Source organism: Sparus aurata, chromosome 14 (assembly GCF_900880675.1).
Source record: "Sparus aurata chromosome 14, fSpaAur1.1, whole genome shotgun sequence".
NCBI lineage: Eukaryota > Metazoa > Chordata > Actinopteri > Spariformes > Sparidae > Sparus > Sparus aurata.
Window position 1 is genome coordinate 10093433 of NC_044200.1, and position 19575 is coordinate 10113007.

Sequence of the window (19575 nt, forward strand, 5' to 3'; positions counted from 1 at the left end):
TGTAGCACACAAACACAAGAGCATTTTTGCTTGTTTTTTTTTTTTATTTATTTATTTTTTTTTATTGAGTGCCCTTTTTAAGTCAGAAATATCACTAATGATCTAATCTAACTGACCTACAAGTAAAAGAGCTTGATAAACTAGATGAGCTAAATGTAGTCGAACCAGAGTACGAAACCTCAGTCTACAGCACTGATAGATTTGCAACAATTATCATGCTTTAAAAAGTAATTCCACAAACCTGGAGTTATTCAGACGTGTCAGTGGATGCATTCATGCAGAGTTTACAAAGTCATTATGATTACTTCCCACATGCCTACATTATACAGCACCTATTGCCAGGCCTTTTGACCCACCTGGAGACATACTGTGAATACTCTAACACTGTATTTCGGATTCAGAACAGCTTCCACCCTTGAGCATTATGATAATCTTTCCAACCAGCCATATCGCTGAAATGGTCTATCAACCACACACACACACACACGCACACACACACACACATAAAATCACCCATTATGTCTGTATCAGAGAGTGCACATACATACTTGGGCACACACACAACGCAATGGAAGCATCCATAAGGAAACAGCAGCATCGAGACATACAATAACAGCCGTTATTACTTGGCATTTGGCAGTGACATCAATCAGAGGCAGCCATTCTAAGCACTGTGATGGTACATAACTGCTCAGCCAGAGAGCTGATTTAATAGAGCATGGTCTGATAAAGTCCCTGCAGAGATCACTTCATGGCCAATAGGTTGTTCAGGCAGCTAATTGGTCAAAAAATAAAACCTCTCTCAGGAATTGGATCCAATGTTATCACGGTGAGTCTGGCACACTATTAATGAGTTGCATTGGCTCCCTTTAGCCCCCTAACTATATTTCTGCTCAGGCTGTGCATGGGGACTTGTACTTGGGCATAATTATGGTGATGATGACCAAATGTTTACCTTATAAGCACAGCCTGTACACAGGAGGATTACCGCAGACTCCGTTCAGTTGCAATAACAGTGAGAGTAATGATGCAGCCACCCAGCCTCAGCTGCTCGGTTATTTCACAGCAGAGCACCCAACACTTCTTTTGATCCACACACACCTGTACCTATAGAAATATTTGTTTTCGATTGAAGGGACAGGATTTCCTCTTCTCATTGGTTTTCATTTCTGTACGGCAACCATTATTTAGTGTTTGCTGGGCATGGTGGTGCTAAAGGGTATCGTGGTCTTTACCCTGGCAATGTTTCTTCACATTTCGACCTACAGTACCACAACATTACTTTACTTTGACATGTGAGTTTTGTGCAGAATAGAACTGCACATTTAATCACATTGAGAACAAATCATGCTCTGACAGCCTTTATCGATATCAAGTAGTGGAAGGGATAACACTTTGATCTTCGATAATTATCTTTAATCTTGTCTTGTCATCTCACTGGCAAGTGGAGGGTTGATATCTGTTCGATCCGATGCGTTCAGTGGACTCACTGGTCCAGGATGTCCAGGTGGCTGGCGGTGTGGGCTTAGCCGCCACCAAAAGAGGAGAAACATGGCCTGTCTTCTCACCAAGTTTGCTAATGTTAGCCACTTGCACACAACAAAGGAATCACTAAGTTTCAATCAGCATTGGGGTATGTTAATTGCTTGTGACAACAGGATATTTCAAGTGCTGCTGCTTGCAATCAATAGAGTTAACTTTAAGCTAGTTGTTGATGGTCTGTATCATCTATCATTGACAAGACCCTAGAAAGAGTACAGAGGCTATGATTTACCACCTAAATAAGCCAAAGATCAGCTCTGGACAACGTTGCAAAGGATAATGCTTTGCAAGACAAATGATACTCAATGTCGGTCCTCAGCCGTTCTTTTTGATATGCTAACTGCTCTAATGTCTTGAAATGTAACTTGATACCATGTAACTTTTTCCACAGTGCGGGAAGATGACAATTTTGGGTAGTGGTTAGCTATCAGTGTAATGTGACTGTGGCACAAGTAGAGAAGATTCATTAAGTCAGCTAATTTACTCTGCGATGTCAGTTATACAACAATATTTAGTTTAGCTTTCCTAATATAATAATCTACCATAAGCTACCTCACCAAATAAGGCTGAAGCAGCGAAATCCTTCAGCATATGAAATTGAGCAATGAGGGTTTATTAAACGTTTTTGCATTCATCTTGATCTCATTTCTATGCAGAAAAAATCCCATGCAGCTTCTGTTTCTTACCATCCATACTCTTCAATTCAACCAGCAACATTTCTGTAGCACAACTTATTTTCATGGTATATTGGCTCATCCGGAGTATCTGCAAACGCTATATCTACTTATACTGCTGATCGGCAGCAGCACGAATGTCTGACATTTCACCGACAGTATCATCCTCATCTGCCTCTCCCCTCAGCACATCATCTCTCCCCTCGCCGTCTTTACGTCTCCATCCCCAGCTCCTCCCTCTCCTCTCCTCTCCTGTCTACCCCTCTCCTCGTGCCCACCGTGGCGTGACAGGTGACTGGCGACGCTAACAATAGTGGGTGCGGCAGCCCCTGCTCAGCAAAGCACAAGCCGCATGATAAATTACCCTCATCAGTTTGTTTTGCCAGCCGCCCACGCAGGTCACCACCAAGGCCGGTCGTGACATTTTGTTGCATACTGTATATGCAAATACCTGCCAATCAATTAGCACGCCACCCCCACCCACCCCCTCCTCTCCCCACATTGCCCATTGTGATTAAAATGAATTGATTGTGGGCTAAAATCAACACCAGCGAGCCTGCCAACGGCCGAGGGGTCAACGAGACGCAACGGAGGAAATGAGGGGAAAAGATGGAAGTGTTGTTTCCCCGCTCTTCCCTTCACTATGTTCTTTATTGCCACTTCATAACTGCGGGGCATAAAACACAGCGAAATACGCTGAAAACGAGAAAACTGCAATGTAAACAGACTGAGTAATAAATCTGAGGGGGGCTGTCACGGCCCTCTGAAGATCAGGTTGATATGTGAGGGGAAAACGAGGGTGGCAGCAATAATGCGAGCAGCCTGAAGCCTCCGGGTTATCTCAGCATGCTCACGTGAGTTCTGTTTATGTGTTACTGATAGAGAGGAAGGTGTAGGTGTTCAGGGTTATTGGTTAGCATCGACAAGAGTGATGGACAACGAGCATGCACTCTGCAGGAGTCGCAAGGAAAAAACAAAAAAATACAACCAGCTTTTTGATTTAGTATCAAGGGCTTAGAAGGCGAGGTAAACAAGCCGCTGATGGTTTACGGAGAGACTGATTAAAGGAAGCACTTATCATTCAGAACCATGCCTGCTTGCATAAACAACGTTAGCACAGGAAGAGTGAAGAGGTAATAGAGGGTGCAATCGGAAAATGACAGCTTCCTTCAAAAGCGCCATTTTCTGTGAATTTGGAGTGATTTACACATCTTTTTTTTTTGTCTTTCCATACAGCTGTTGTACAGTTACTTTACAAGGGTGAAGTGAATACTGCTTTTATGAGCAGCTCCTCTAACACTTACCTTGCAAACTAATTTAAAAGACATTGTCAAACAGGTGCTATTGACCTCTTTAGCTGTTTGGCCAGTCTCCTAATAACGCAGAATGAGCACAAACTTAGATTTCATATGCCCAACAATGCTCATAAGAGATGAGATATAATGGTAAATCTGGATGCTCAGATGGCCTACGCTACAGGTGTTTTCAGCGTGTTGACCGTTGTTGAGGACGAGTATGAAGACAGACTCAGCCACTGCATGACCTTTTACTGAACTATTTACGTAATATAAGGGGAAGATTCCAAACAAGTAGCCAGAAAATCAAAGTAGACGACTCAGTAGTGGCGTACGTTCAGGCAGGAACAGCCAGGGAGTGTCAAATGCTGGGAATAAATGTCCCTGTGGACTTGTACCTTAACAAGACACAGATCATTTAAAACCTTTTTAGCTAATTTGGCAGACTTGTCGGCAGATTGTTGCCAAATTACACATATAGTAGATACGGTGTAACAATGCATTCTTTTAAAATAATGTTTCTTCCCATCTAGCGAGCTTAAATCACTTGTTCGGCCCTGCCAACCCCTGAGGGAAATAATGAATACTGTGTTCACCCCCTTGGAGCTAACTTTGTCTGCTGTTTGAGTCAGGTGGTGTACTTAGCATTAGTTTAGCATCTAGCAGCTGCCACATGTGGCCAAAGAACAGCACTGATCGGAGTGTTGAGATCAAAACAGTAAACCTATAGAGTGGGGCTGAAATGTTTCGGAGAGTGAAGGGAGTCAAAGTCTTGGACTGTGGTCATCGACTTGGCATTACTACAAGTGACCTCCTTTGTATACCAGTAGCATGCGATCTGTTGTGGTTATGAAAATATTGATTACAGCGGCTAAGACTTGACGGGGTCCTGTGTCCTTTCTCATCCACAGTTAATTCCCCTGTTTACAGCAATGTACACGAGTGCCGCTCAGGGACAGTCTGTCATTACTTTTAAATAAATCACCGCCTGGGTTGACATGTCTGAGTCACCGCTGTTTCTATACAATGCTGAATGGTACTGCTGTTAATCCCCTGCCCATACTAACCTGAAAGCTTCATACAGGTATTTAAGCATCTCTCCAGGATTATGGTTTTAGTCTCTCGGTAGTGGATTATCGCGTGTGGGGCATGTTTAATGAAAAGAGGTCGCTCATTTTAGACGCGCACATGGGAGCATCTATTCATTAATAGGAGACACGGGCGTCTGTTGCTTGGAACTCGGGACAAACATGAAGCCCACTTCCTGTCTTTTGTCACTTACTGTCGTTTAAGGTCCAGAGCCCAATAATCGCCCTCCTCCCGTGTTATTTATCATGTATAACTCGATTGCAGTTACGGCTGGCGTTGCCTTTGAATTGGATTTCGCTAATACTGCCGCTTCTGTCATGTCCACCATCTGCTGTGGGGATCTAAATGTCATTAACCCGACAGAACCTCCAGCCACAGTAAATATCCTGCCATTTGCACTGTATTGGACAACCTTTGAGATCAAACTCCCTCTGCCAAAACAATTTTTTTTATAGCTCTAAAGTTCAGTTAAACGGAAATAAAGAAATAAATGAAAACAAGCTCGAGATGGGAAATGAAAAGCAAATATTAATCATCCGTGATCCGTATTAATCCTACCTCCTCGACATAATCCTTGACGAGTTGAAAACATAACGCTACAAACTTTATTTTTTTACGAAACTCTAAGCTAGGCAGAGAGATTCCCATGCTAGAGCTCGATGTAGTGGAGAGACTGGACGGCCTGAGGGGAGCTAATCCTTGATTTTCAAACCTGATCATGAAAACTTTTCCATTTCCAGTGTTTTGTCTTTCACTGATGTTGGCGAATTGATTTCCATCCGATATCTGAGGTGTATATATTTGCATCGTTCTTTAACGCATCTGTCGTGAGAAGCAAACTTAGGCTGCTGATGAAACTGCATATGAAAGCAAAGTCAAGTTCTGTGGTGTTGCACCGCAGTCCGAGTGATACTTCCTCTGTGGATTCCTCTACCTGGGCAGAGTCTGCAAAGATGACGCAAGGATGGATTAAGATTTATATCATCAAAAAAAAAACGGTTCGGGAGGAGGAAAGTGAGAGTTCATGGGAAGGGCCTCAGCGACTGCCTTGATTGCACTTCTCACGGCTAAAAACACACTCTCTCGCTCCGCTTTTGCGAGCCAGCCGCTAATTTGAATGTTTGTGCATTCACAGCGTGGCTGAGCTTGAGCAATACTCTGTGGGTGTGTTCCTCATGTTAGGATGAACAAGGAAATTTGGCGATTGGGGGGGGGGGCTGCACGGCGTACAACGGTGCACAGCCCATGCATAATTCATAGCCCTGCATTGAGCCATAATCTTTGCTCCGTGCGCTAACGAAAGCTGCAGCGCTGCATTTTTACTGCATGCAAGTCAGGCGGACTAGATAATGTGGCAGGAAAGAGAACACCGCATCATGACTGGGTACACTGACTTTCCTCCCTCCAGACGCTTGCAGCCGCCATAACCCAGCAGTCCATCAAATGTCACTGGAGGCTGGAGATACAACGCAGCAGACTTTTATGGCTTCAAAGCTGGAAGAGAAGAGGGGGGGAGACAGTACCCTTAAAAAATGAAAAGGCGGGAGGCTCGTGTGGCCGTGGAGAGGAGAGCTGTAATGCAGTGGGCTGTTGTTATAATGAACGTGCTGCAGCAGGTAGAAAGGATCTCCAGCTGTCAGCCAGGCAGAGGTGTTTTCCTTTCAACACCGTTCACATTTCCCGTCCAGCAGGACTCGCGAAATCAGCCGACACAGCCACATCTCACGCCGCCCTCTAATTCAAAGTATCTTGATGTTTATGTGATGGAATAATGTGCATTAGGCAGAGCGGCACATCATTCGCCCACCTCTCCCCTCTCTCTCTCTCTCTTTCACTCTCTCTCTCTCTCTCCTCCTTTCTCCTGTTTCCCTCCCATCGCCCATCAATTCCACAGGCTTGGCTCATTGAGTGCGGCGGAGTGAGACGGACGCGCATGGTCGCGCTCAATAGCACCACGCTGCTCAGCATGGGGATATTAGTGTACTCTGCCAGACGGTTTGGATACAGTCCTCTGACCTCACTTGTACAGAATCAGGTTTCTATCTGTCAGCCCGTGCGCTGTGTTTTTGTGTGCCCGCGTCCAGAGGTGTCCAGGCGGGGTACATCCAGAGGCTATAAGTGGCTGATAAACGCTGACAGCGGAGAAGACACCGAAATTATTGAGTCGAGAGGAAAATGACAGTGAGGGACAGTTTTATATAGGGCGAGTCGTGCTGCGAGCGCGAGATAGAGAGGACGGGCAAGAAGCATGACAGCTTATCTGTGGAACACATTACATTTGTTATACTCCAACATCGCTTCCTTATTCAGTTTTTTTTTCCATTCACCAGAAAAAGGACAGGGACATTCCTGTGTTTAAGAACTTAAAGGGGCAGTAAGTAGTTTTGCAGGAGAAATATTTGCAACATTATTGAGGTAGCGACACAAACTTTTTCCATAACTGAATAAACAAGCTGCTCCCAGAGGAAAATAAGGCTCCCAGGACACTGTTCGAAGCTAGAGAGGTGGCAGGGTCCGCCACATATGAACAAAGTTAAAAAGTATGATGTTGTGCTGTCCTTTAAGGTCAGTTTGTTTATTCAGGCATGAAAACAAAGACAGTTTGTTTATTTGGATGGTTTAGACATAAAAAAAAAAAGATTTTCTTAAAATCAGTCAATGAAGATCTTCATCTTCTGATTAAAATTTCGTCACATAAAACCGCACAGTTCCCCTTTTAAAGGATGAATGTTAGTAAAAAGCGATCAGCAGTTCCTGCCCACAGGAGACTGAATTTGAATCACTAGGAATAGCTCCAAGGCAGAAGGCGACTGCGAGTCTTGTAGGCGTACTGGTGCTTCCACATTAGTCTCACTGCAGGCTTCACACGGCTGGTGCGATGTCTCTGAAGAAAGGCAGGCACGGTGTCATCGAAAAATAGGAACACGTTAATTATTTTTACCAGAGCAAACCAGCAATTTGCGCTTTCGTTTCAAATTTGAATTCCCAAAAAACAAAAAGGAGTTTCCTCGGCGTCTGAGCTCACGCGACCACGGGAGACGGCCTCATTATTACAGTGAGCGGCTTTAAAAGCTCACCTAACACCTCGCCACCTGAGCTTCCCTCATGGGTGGCTTATGTCAATCGCCTCGCCATCTATAAGGTAGGAAGACTTCAGAGGCAGCTCATGCATTATTCCGAGGCAAATTCCCTTTCCCCTGAAGAGAAAGAGGAGGCCACGAAACATGAAGAAGACTCGTGGACTCGAAATGCAGCAAGAGATGATTATTGAAATTTCCAATTCTCTCCCAGTCTGTGTTTCCTTATTCCTCCCACCACGTCTGTTTTTGTTTCTTCCCTCTCAGCTTGACTTATGCCACCCTTGTTTGAAAAACTGAAACGCAGCACACTCCTGCCTCGACTAATAATGCGTTCATCTGAACTCGTGTCACACCACGCTGCATTGACATCAGCACGTGTCATGAAAAAGACGCTTTAAAAAATTAAGAGTAGGTTTAAGAAGCTGTCGAAATACTCAATAAGCTTGGCTTGTGATTCAGCAACATCCTCTCTTCCAAGAATATCTCCTCAGAGAAAATGAAGATTGGAGTACATGCTGCCGAGTCATTGCCTAAAAGGAATTTTTTTTTTCCTTCCATTTTGGATAAATCTTTTTGAAAGTCACTGAGGGTTTTTCAAAGCGCATCTGTCGCTGTGTTGGCACATCCTCACCAGCCAAATTACTTCACATGAATTGTTGCTAATCCCCTTTGTCATCTTTTAGCGTAAACACTTGAGACTGAAACTTTTAAATATTTAGCTTAAAGGCTAAATCAACATTTTGGGGGGTATACTGACAGTACTAAAGAGTTACATGAGAAAACTCTCCACGGTACACAAAATATGGAGCTAAATCTGGAAGACAGTTAGCTTAGCCTAGCACAAAGAGCTAGAATGGCTCGGTCTTAAGTTACAAAATGGATAATAATTAGCCTCCCAGTACCTCTTAGGTTCACTTATTAAAACATACTTTTCCTAAAATGGATAATGAAACCAAGGAAAATACTTCACACAGAAACAAGAAAAACAGCTAGGCTACATAGGCTAAACATCTTTCTGGCATGACCCATGTTTCATATTAAATGAAATGTCAAAGGAGGACGTTCAGTGCATCTTCTTTCCACCTAACAAACAGTAAAAGTGGTTGTTTTGACATTTTTTGACTGTTTGTAATGTGACTATGGAGCTTTAGCTAGGAGACTGTTAGCTTATAGGCTTTAGCTAAACAATGGGCACAGGGGTAAACATCAAGCCTGACACAGTGCAAAGGTTTTTAAAAAATCTGCAAATGGCAAACACTACAGCTAATTATTTATTTTCGCTATAAACGTTTTAGCCTCATCTGTATGTGTGCTATCTAGGTACGCTAACAACAAGACACTAGAAAATGATCACTCGGACAACCAGAAGATTTAAAGTCAGAAGGTTTTACCTTCGATTTTTTTTACACAATAAACAACAAATGAGATACAACGTGTTAATGTTCTTGCTTCACAGGTGCTGACAGGCATTTTGTTTTACCCTCAGCTAGAACTAGTCAGCTGCTGAGCTAAGCCAACTCTCTACTCGCTGTAGCTTCACACAGAAACAACAGATATTAAAGGGGCTCTATACAACAATTTGTAGCAATTTACATCTATTAATCACTTTATTGGCCATAAGTGAGCAGATTGCAATGTGTTGTGAAAAATGAGACCTTCCCCGTCTGTATCGGTTGTCTATACAAGCCTGTGGATGGTATATTTAAGTTGTTTAATGTTGCTGGACTGTGGATTAGAATATGTATCCAATTACCAAACTATTCTTTACCTGTTTGTTTGAAAAGCAAAAAATAAAAAAAGATCATTATCTTGATTAATGTGATATTTCATATAATATAATATATTGTAATACAGATTTTTAGCCTATGCCAAGCAACTTTTACAATACGTTTCTTTGTTCTCTCAAATGTTTAATGTTTCCCTTCCTTTGGATTCCTCCAGCCATATTAGGCCAAGTATTTTGAGCTGCACACAGAGAGAGACCCTGACCTGATCAAGCTGACCCACTGCTTCCTCTGCTTCTGCAGCGCTTCATGGGATGCTTGGTCCCTGCAGCAGCTGTGTTCCAATTAGAGAGCCCTGACTTATGTGGCCTGTATTAGCATTTCATTTAGGCTCCCCTGCTCCTCACCTGGCTCCCGCGGTGTGGTGGTCCGCGGCAAACTGTCGCCGGCTCTGGCTGCTTGGCTGAGACTGCCCACCAATCCCACTAATTGACTCCTGATCTTCCCACAGCGCACAGGTGAGTCCACACCGCATTAGCTTGGATTTAACGTGCAATATGGAGTGGAATATCATCTTAACGTCCCAGGCTTTCCCCTCTTTTGGCGGGGTAAAAAGGAGCAGACCCAGGGCGAATTGTAAAGATGCAAAAGAGAGCTCGGATGGGGGCTATTTATGAAATCTGCAGAGATTTTGAAAACCATTCTTTGTTCACTCCAAAGATGTGGGGTCTTGATGGCAAAATTATGTTCATAATGCTTACTGACAGCGAAGGAGCAGCTGAAAATTTCATTTTAAAGCAAGATAAAATCAAAAACCACAGGTCCCTTCTACCTCTGTGTGAACATTAAGGATTTCCTGCTGCTGGCTGTGACTGCAGAGGGGTGCCCTGCAGAGAATAAGAGATTCCTCTAATCATTGTTTTCCCGGGGTGAAGGCTGCGGTCTTATCTCTAGGAAACATGCCACGGTGACTCACGCAAACACATGCAAGCACATACGTGCACATGTGACTCCTCCAGGATGGTCCCTTGGCATGCAGCTGAGATATTCAAAGGCATGACGGCACATACAGGCAGCACTCGCGGTGCGTGCTGAATTATCTCAAGTATTCAAATAATATTATATGCTACCTTTTTATATAAAAAGGATCCCTGGGCTGCTATTGTTGAGACGATTTTTGAAAGAAGTGAATCCTAAGTTTATTTCCCAGGCTGCTGCAGGATATCATAGGATTCGAAAAAGATCTTAGGAAAATAAAATATACGCTTGCATAACAAGGCAAGACTTCATTTCCATTCCGGTTTACATAAGTTATTGGAAATGTGTTAATAAAAGTGGAGACGTTCAAAGCGTGGAGCCACTGGGTATATCCAGAGAGGGAATGTATTGTTCTCTAATTTAATTAGCAAGGCTGCAATCGAGAGAACCATCCACTTGTCATCTGAACAGACAATTGGTTTTATTTTTTAAACGATGGTACGGCTCCTGGTTGTATTCCCAATGGCTTATCAATTAGAACATATCGTACAATAATCATACAATATACATAGATTGTGAACGACGCAGTACATGATTTATTCACTTGGGAATTCTTACGTCATTGACCATCAATTTCTGTCATTATGAACTAAAACCTTATTTTCTGACAAGAAGTGACGGAACCTTGTTAACAATGGTTTTAGAAATAAGTCCTTATGAGATTCTACCCTACAATTTTGACAGATCTTTAAAAAACAGTGAGAAGTGTCTTGTTGTATCTGTTGCTTGTCACCACAGTGCACCTACATTTTAGTGAAAAATGTGTCCAATTCCACAACGTTATGGACTGCTAGAGCTGAAAGGAAATAAGAGGCTTTCCTCCACGGCAGTTGTATAAACAGCTAATTAGATCAGTTCTGCTGCACATCAGTCACGGTGACTGGTCAGAATGTGTCTGCGTTTGTGTTTGTCTACAGTGCGCATGTATTAAAATAATATGTTATAACAATTTAATGTCACGTACCTTGTGAGATTTCCTGGAGTATTAGCAGTAACACTAACTGGTGTACCCCGCCACTTGGCCAGTGTTAGCTTGGATCGACTCCAGTTCCCCACAACCCTGTGACGAGGATGTGGCTACAGATGATGGATGAATGGATGGATGGATGGGTGGGTGATTGGATGACTGGCTGGATGGGTTGTTGGATGGATGGATGGATGGATGGATGGGTTGTTGGATGGATGGATGAATGGATGGATGGGTTGCTGGATGGATAGATGGATGGATGGATTGTTAGATGGTTGGATGGATAGATTGACTGTTGGATGGATGGGTGATTGGCTGGATGGATGGATGGATGGATGGATGGATGGATGGATTGACGGTTGTATGGGTGATTGGATGACTGGCTGGATGGGTTGTTGGATGGATGGATGGATGGATGGATGGATGGATAGATGGGTGGGTGGGTTGTTGGATGGATGGATGGATGGATGGATGGAGACTCAATAATCAACTAACTTCCTGCAGAAAGTTACAAACTGTTGCTCAAAAAAGATATCATTATTTTTCTGCATATTAAATGCTAATCAAGCACAGTTAAATGTCAAAATCTGTCGCTAAATGATATCTGACACTGGCTATGGTCCTGTAGAATCACTTAATTTGATGTTAATTAAAATGATGCCAGCAACGAGAAAACGTGTGCGTTGTCTCTCAGCTCTGAAGCTCCCCAAACCACAGTACATATTTATCACCGCCTCAGTCTCACCACACTCCCCAAAGCTGCGCCCGTCCAAGTTTTTGTTGCATCCATGAGACACCCTGACAAGAAATGGATTGCGGTGCTTTCCCGCCCCAGTAAACAGGCTTCCTGCTTGTGAAGGTATAGATGGGTTTGATATAGGATGCTGTTTAACCCAGAAACGACGCCGTGGCCCCCGGGACGGCCCATTCCTCACACTGCACATCCATCATGTAGGGCAATCGAATGAATGGGATACAGGGCTTACCCGAGGGAGGGCGAGGAGAAAAGGAGAGAGGAGATGTAGAGGAGTGAGGGGAGAACAGGGTGTCAGCTTTCACCCATGCATGTGGGTGGAGGTAACAATAGGCCCGCCTTCCACATTTTCCCACTTAGGGTGTTCAATTTTTAACGGCCTCTTTTGTCAGGCTCCATCATGTTCTGACTGCTAAACAGGAGAGAGGGGATCCGTGGGGAGGCCAGGTGAAACGCTGGGGAAATCTTCTGTTTAGGCCTGAAACACAGGATCTAGATTGGTGTAGTCGGGCTGGATTGGCGGTGGCTGTGAGGAATCTTCTGTGTTTACCAGCTCATTTTGATGTGCCAGACCTTGTAACGGCTTTTAGGTGCCACAAGCCCCACCGGAACTATATTAAAAAAGCACACAGCGGTGCTTCGCCCATCACGGTGTGACAGCCACATACTTATCAAGTCTGCGGAGCTTGAGTGAACGAGCCGAGGCCGAGAATCATTAAAAAGTCACCTCTACATTCACTTCTGTCACGCTGATTTTTGGTCAGACTGTATTAAATTCTTTATTTCACCTTACAAATTAGCTCATAAATCACACGTGTATGCTTATTTAGTCGAAAATATAATTATTAGTTGTACCAATTTTCTGCTGTGATTGCATCCCTCTCAGCCTTGTTTGCTCTTTCCTGTCAGTCTGATCTGTGATTTGAGCACTTCATGCGTTAGTTTGTGACTCTGCCTGTTAGTCGTCTTGATTCAACGATGATTCAGAGTAAAAAATGCTTCATTATTCTGGAGCTAAGAAGTGACCCATTGTGTATTCATGTCCTCGCCCGGTTATTGTGCCTCTTCGTGACTGGGGTGTTCATCGGTGCAATAACATACGTCACGAAAATGACACAGATGGATTTGTACTTTAAAGTACACAGTTCTGACATCACAGACCCAGGGGAGCCTCCAGAAATGTGCCATCGGTAGGAGGGCCACTGATAATCTTGAAGCGGCCACCAAAAGGCATTTTATTTTAATTATTGATATACTCTTAATAAATAGCACAGAATGTAAAATACCAGAGGCAGCTTATTATGCATACCATACTGAGAACTGAGAAGCATATTATATATATGCAATTCAGGAGGGTTTTGGGAACTTGCGGAGGGGTCTGGCTGATAGCAAGTGGGGTGGTTGTAAATTGAGTTCCAGTCCAGTTATGTTCTGTCAACACAACTGGTCAAAACAAGAAAGATAGCTAATGCTAACTAGGAACCTTCCTTTGTTATATAATGCAGGATGAATAAGTGCAACAGAGTGGGGAATGAATCCACAGTTGTTGAAGTAACATTAATAAAAGTAAGTAGTAGTAAAAGTAAAAGTCTAGTTGGAATAAGTACTAATGATAGTGGAAACTTGTTAACATTTTGACTGAAATACAGATTCCATAACACATCCAGATGTTTATGTTCTTATTTACCGACATCTAGCAGTGGCTAATTTGCAGTCCATGTTCCTTGTTAGACTTTTGAGGAATAAAGCACACGATACAAGTGTAAATAGCTATATATACATAACCAACGCTATATGCTATTTTAATATATATTGTTAAAAAGAGAAAAACTGTCTTGTATCAACATACATAATAGACCACAGGGCCAGTGTGTGGTCTAGTCCACATGAACGTGTTATTTAGGCCTAAATGTAATGCTGCCGCTTAGCCTTGCTTCCAATTTTACCCAGTGGCCACTCGCGGTATTGCACAAAATTTTTTCCCTAAGGTCCAAGAAGCATTCTTCCCATAGATCACCGTTAAAAATTAAAAGACATACGTAAAACTGCTGACAATTATGACTCTTTTTATCATAACTTTTTAAACCATGGAGCTTTTATGTTTGTAAACCTTTTTCCTTGAGGCCAACATACCCAGGAAGTAAATTAAAGAAATAAAACAATGGTGGCCCCTCAAACTCCAGTCAGACTGCCATTAAAAGTGCCATTAAAATGGTTTATTCTCCTTTGAAAAATAGAACATTGAGGTCAACATCTGCAGTATCACTAAGTCATTCTGCAGACTTTTTAGTTTCAGCCCCTTTACAGGATTTTTATTGACTTCTTCCATCAATTCAGTAATTAGAACACTTTATCTCATAATCTAATCATCTCACTCAACAGAAATATCACAAGCGCGCACATTTTATTGGACAGGTGACATCTCATTCCAGCGGGGAGCGACTGTAATAGCACATCTGATTGGCTGAGACATTAATTATGCACTTGGCTTCCCTTGACCGTCTCCGTGTCCCCCTCGGTCCCGACTCTCTGCTGAGTGCTCATTAGTGAAATGGATTACTAATGGATTATTAATCTAAGAGGAGGGAGTCCGCGGCGACCCAGCTCCGAACACCTGGAAAGCAAACAGTAAATAGCAGTTTACACACACACACACACACACACACACACACACACACAAATACAGTGCATGAACACAAACACACCCTCATCTGCATACATGCTCGCTGGGTGTTAGTTACAAGTCTTTTAGGACAAAAATAGCTTGACCGTTTGATTTATTGGTGGCCCAGTAAATATAACGGATACATCTAATTAGCCGTAATTAATTGTTGCACCCTCTCTGTTTCTCCAGGTTCTGGCCTCCAAACGTACGGCCTCTGCTGCGTCCTCTCCGCCCCGCTATCCTTACCACCGGCAAACAAATGGCGCCGCACGCTGAACCACACACAAGACACAACATATATCTTTTTCTGTATCCGAAGCACCATTACGTTTGCTTTTGTCACCTAATTATTCCTCAGGAGAGGCAATTAGCCACCGCGCAGCAGCTAAGGCTGCATGATTTCGAACATACTACACACAAACACACACACACACACACACACACACACACACACACACACAGGTGGATGTGAATGCACTTAAAGCATGTTGCAGGGCAGAAACACACACATACACACACCAGGCATAATCACTCAGGAGCGCAGGGTCCAGGGAGAGCACAGTGCACTTCACAGATAAAAGAATCTCGGAAACAAATCAAGGCGTGTATATTTAGACGCTTAATTTAATCGGATAAATGATTTTATTTCATATGCAGAGATAACCATAAATATAAATCTATGTATGTGTTCTCCATATCAAAGACAAACTTCAAAAGAGGAGCTGTGCCTTCGACAGCCTTAGAATGTCCATTTGGGGTTTGTTCTTTTTTAAAAATAATCACTGGCCTAAGCAAAAGCTTCACAAAGGAAATAAAAGTGAGGGGAAAAGTGTAAAAGTTGCTGAATCCTCGTTAGGGAAGTTTGCGGGGGGAGAATTAGTTGCTTTCCGTGACAGTTGGGCCGAACGACCGGTGGCACCTTTCCTGTGTGTTTTGCCCTAAATGTGTCGAGGAGTCGTCAGTTGACTCGCTGGGCGTCACGTAAAGACTCAGCGCTTATCATATCTCCCAGCTACTTGTTCGGATGTCACTTCCAATCAGAGGCCAATTACAAGTTCCAAATGGGACCAAACCGATCCTGTTTAAAAAAAAAAGAAAACCTGACATGTCGGCGTCTAACTTTGACTGTGTTCTTCATTAAAAATGAAGCGGACAGAGTGAAAGCTCTGACAGGCCCGTCTGTAACAAGCCTTAAAAATACCTCTGAGGATTTCGCTTTCCGAGACTCTGTTAGTCCCAAGTAGCATTGTTTGTCCCACTTAAGCTGCCCTGTAATTATTCTATTATGAATTCGGTACACATGACATTTATTTCCTGAATGATCTTATTTCCGAGGAACGGCTCAATTGTCTGCTGCTGCTTCATCGTCTTTTTTTTCCGATTGTAACTGTCTTGGGAGCTGATTAATTCAGTTGGCCTCTCCGTGTCTAGAAGAGATACAAGTTTAGAGAGATACGAGGGAGGTCTACAGCCCTCCATTTTCTCTGATTGCTTACAAAGGTCTCCCTCTCGCCGCTGCTATCTTGGCCAAGATCCTCGGCCAAGATAATTTGGCACTCGCACACAAACTGCGTACACAAGCGCGGAGCCGTACACGCTGATGTGGCGCGGGGGTACGGGCGACAGCCTCCCGGTGCACTTAATTTGGCTTAACACACGCGCACAAATAAGCACGCATCCACCCCCGTACTCCACGCGCAATGTTGAATATTAGGGCGCAGTGTTTTAGGCATGCAAGGCAGAGCAGATAGAGAATTTGAATTCCTGGCAGGACTATCAGTAAAGGTTATTAAGCTGTTGTTGATGCATCCATTTGTCGTGGCTGTATCCAGCAGTGTGACATTTATCAAGTACGTCCAGCTAAATGTCACAGAGAGAGGTAGCTCGCTGTCCTGTCCCTAATTAGGACCCTGAAAGTCACACTGAAAGTCCCTCTCATCCACTCTTCTACTTTGGGACAACATTGATCTCTTTCTCTTTCCCTTTCGCACTCGCGCCAGTAGCCTCCGCAACCCCCCACCCCCTTTTTTCCTACGGCATAGCAGGGAGTGCATGTTAAGCAAACTTTGGGATTTAACAATTGATTCCGAGATGGGGATAAAGCGCAGACAAATGGGGAGGGATGTAGGCCATCCGTCACGGACACAGGACTCATTGTTTGCAGATTTTAACCTATGGGAGAGCTAGCTTCTTCCCCAGTGGGCTCCACAAATCATAGGCAGGCAGGGGAGTGCAGCACAGTAGGCAGGCCTGGCCTGGGAATAGCCTGAAAGCAGGACGGGAGACTCAGCTGTAGTGAACAAAATGCAGAGCTTGTACTACTCACTCCCACTCCCTGCTTACCAGCCCCAGTTTTACCGGCCAGACTTAGAAATTGATTTAAGGGCGAGGGTTACGAAAATCTTAAAGGACAAAGAAATGTGTAAAGGAACATGTTTGTATGGCCTGTGAGGTTGTACTTAACAGTTCAGTCCATAATGAATGTGAATTTAACAGACATTTAATTCTGGTTCCTTTCTACTAATTAGTCCAGTACGGTTACTTATGTAAATACTTGTGAATGTAACATTATGAGTGTAATGTAGATTGTAAAGACACATGATACACATAGGGGGATAGGTACATTATGCGGATGTGTGAAATGGTCATGAAGTGAGTCGCTGGAATAAAGGCGGGACTACTGGCGAGGTGTTTCAGGCCCTTCAGGATCTTTAAGACCTTTTACATGCACACAAACACATATCACACACTGAACGAGGAATGAACATAACAGGTCTCCTTCAAACCAGACTATACATCAGCCACGGCCCCACAGTCCTCTTGAATTTCATCAAGCCTGATCCAATATCAAGCTTCATGTCCCTAAGCACGCACAACTGCTTAACAATAACTAAAGTTCAGTAGATAGATAGATGGATAGATGGATAGATAGATAGACAGATAGATAGATGATATGTTTTCTGAAGTTTTTGTGGAATCCTGCTGACAAACCAACAAACGAACTTGCAGAGTCAACCGCGAGGCATCCATAACTGTTGTATAAGCAGATGATGAATGATTAATAAAACACCACTGCAGCATAGCCGTGATCATATTTAATGATGTGTGATTACACAAGTGAAAAGAATCCGTCCAGTGTGGTGTTACTAATTCGTTATTGGTTAACTCTTCAGACACATGTGCAAATCATTCACATGCGGATTTAGAGCCGTTTATAACTGTGTTCTAAGCTAATTTAAACATGTGGAGCATGATTGTTCATTCTTGACCTTGGATAAAGTGCTATAATAAAAAAAAATATATCAACTGAAGGTCTACTTGCTAGTTTTTGTTTGGGGCTTTCAGCTGCATGTCATGACATTTGTCAACGAACGGAGGTTGCTTCAAGTCATGGAGTTTGTATTTATCCATGTAGTGTTATAATATATACTTCTGATACAGCATGATAACAGTGTTGTCAGTACTGGTTATTTTAGGTGGAATTAGGAATGATACATTTGTCATTAGATAAGGAGAAATATCTGTGAAAGAGTAAAACAGAACTATTTACTTCCTAACTATTCTGTTGGTACCAATCAATATAGCGACAGGATAACAGTTACCCAGATAAGATGACAAAATTCTGCACCTAAATTGAATGATTTCATGAAAAAATGGGTAGTTGACATCAAAGGTCTTTGCAGAGGTGGCCTCATGGTGTGGGCTCAAAGAAGATTTAACCACGCTGAAATGCAATTTCTGACACAGATTTCTCTTTTCACAAAATCTGCTGCTGGAAGCACTTTAAACACCAGCCATTTCAGAAAGTTATATTTGAACTAGAAAATCATGAAAAGCAATTTGCTCAAACACCATCCTTCTTTTGTGTGTGTGAAAATCCGACCCTGATCAAACCCTGGCAGATTTTTAGCGTAGATAAATCATCTATTTGATGTCTGAATCTGAACATTTGTCCACACATCTGTATTCTATCTACTCGGTAATCATTATTCAACCTTTACCAGAATATGAATCATATACGTTTCATTTCCACCGCAGGAATAACCTGCTTGATAATTACCACGTGGCCACGTCATGCCATTTCAGTTACTTAAAAGTTGCAGGAAAAGAAAAGTTTCCTGGTGTCCTCAGTTGGACAGCACAGCAGAGAAGGCGGACCTGATTTGGGAATAGTCTACTGAAAGCAGGACGAAGCCTCAGCTGTGGAGAACAAAGTGCCAAGCTTGTACTACACCCTTTATTACTCACCGGCCCCATTTCCTCTGGACCCTGTTTTTTTTTTTTTTTTTTTGCACCGAAGGTAAGGAAAAAGAAAAGAAAAAATTGCAGTCATGCAGTGAGGAGGAGAGCAGCCTTTGAATCAACTGATGGCAGGGTTCAGGTGCTTATGGTGGCAAACACCTGCCCTGCTGGATTGTTTACCTCCTCCGTGACCTTGCTGTTGAGGCTGCGTAGTTAAAAGAGAGTTTCAACATCAGTATTCATTTTAAAATAATAATAACAATGTTTAATATAGACCTAAATATTGTGCCTTTGCAAAAACGTAAAAGAAGCTCAGGTCCCTTTTGACACATTTTCTAATTACTTAAAAGCAGATCCAAAATCAGAAAGTTCCCCACTTGACAAGTCAGACAGGGGAATGAATATATATGAATTTAAATCACTGGCAATAGTTTTACTCGCATCGCACATTGGGGGTTGATTTATTTTTGTTAAGTAAAAAGTGACAGCATTAAACACTGTCAGA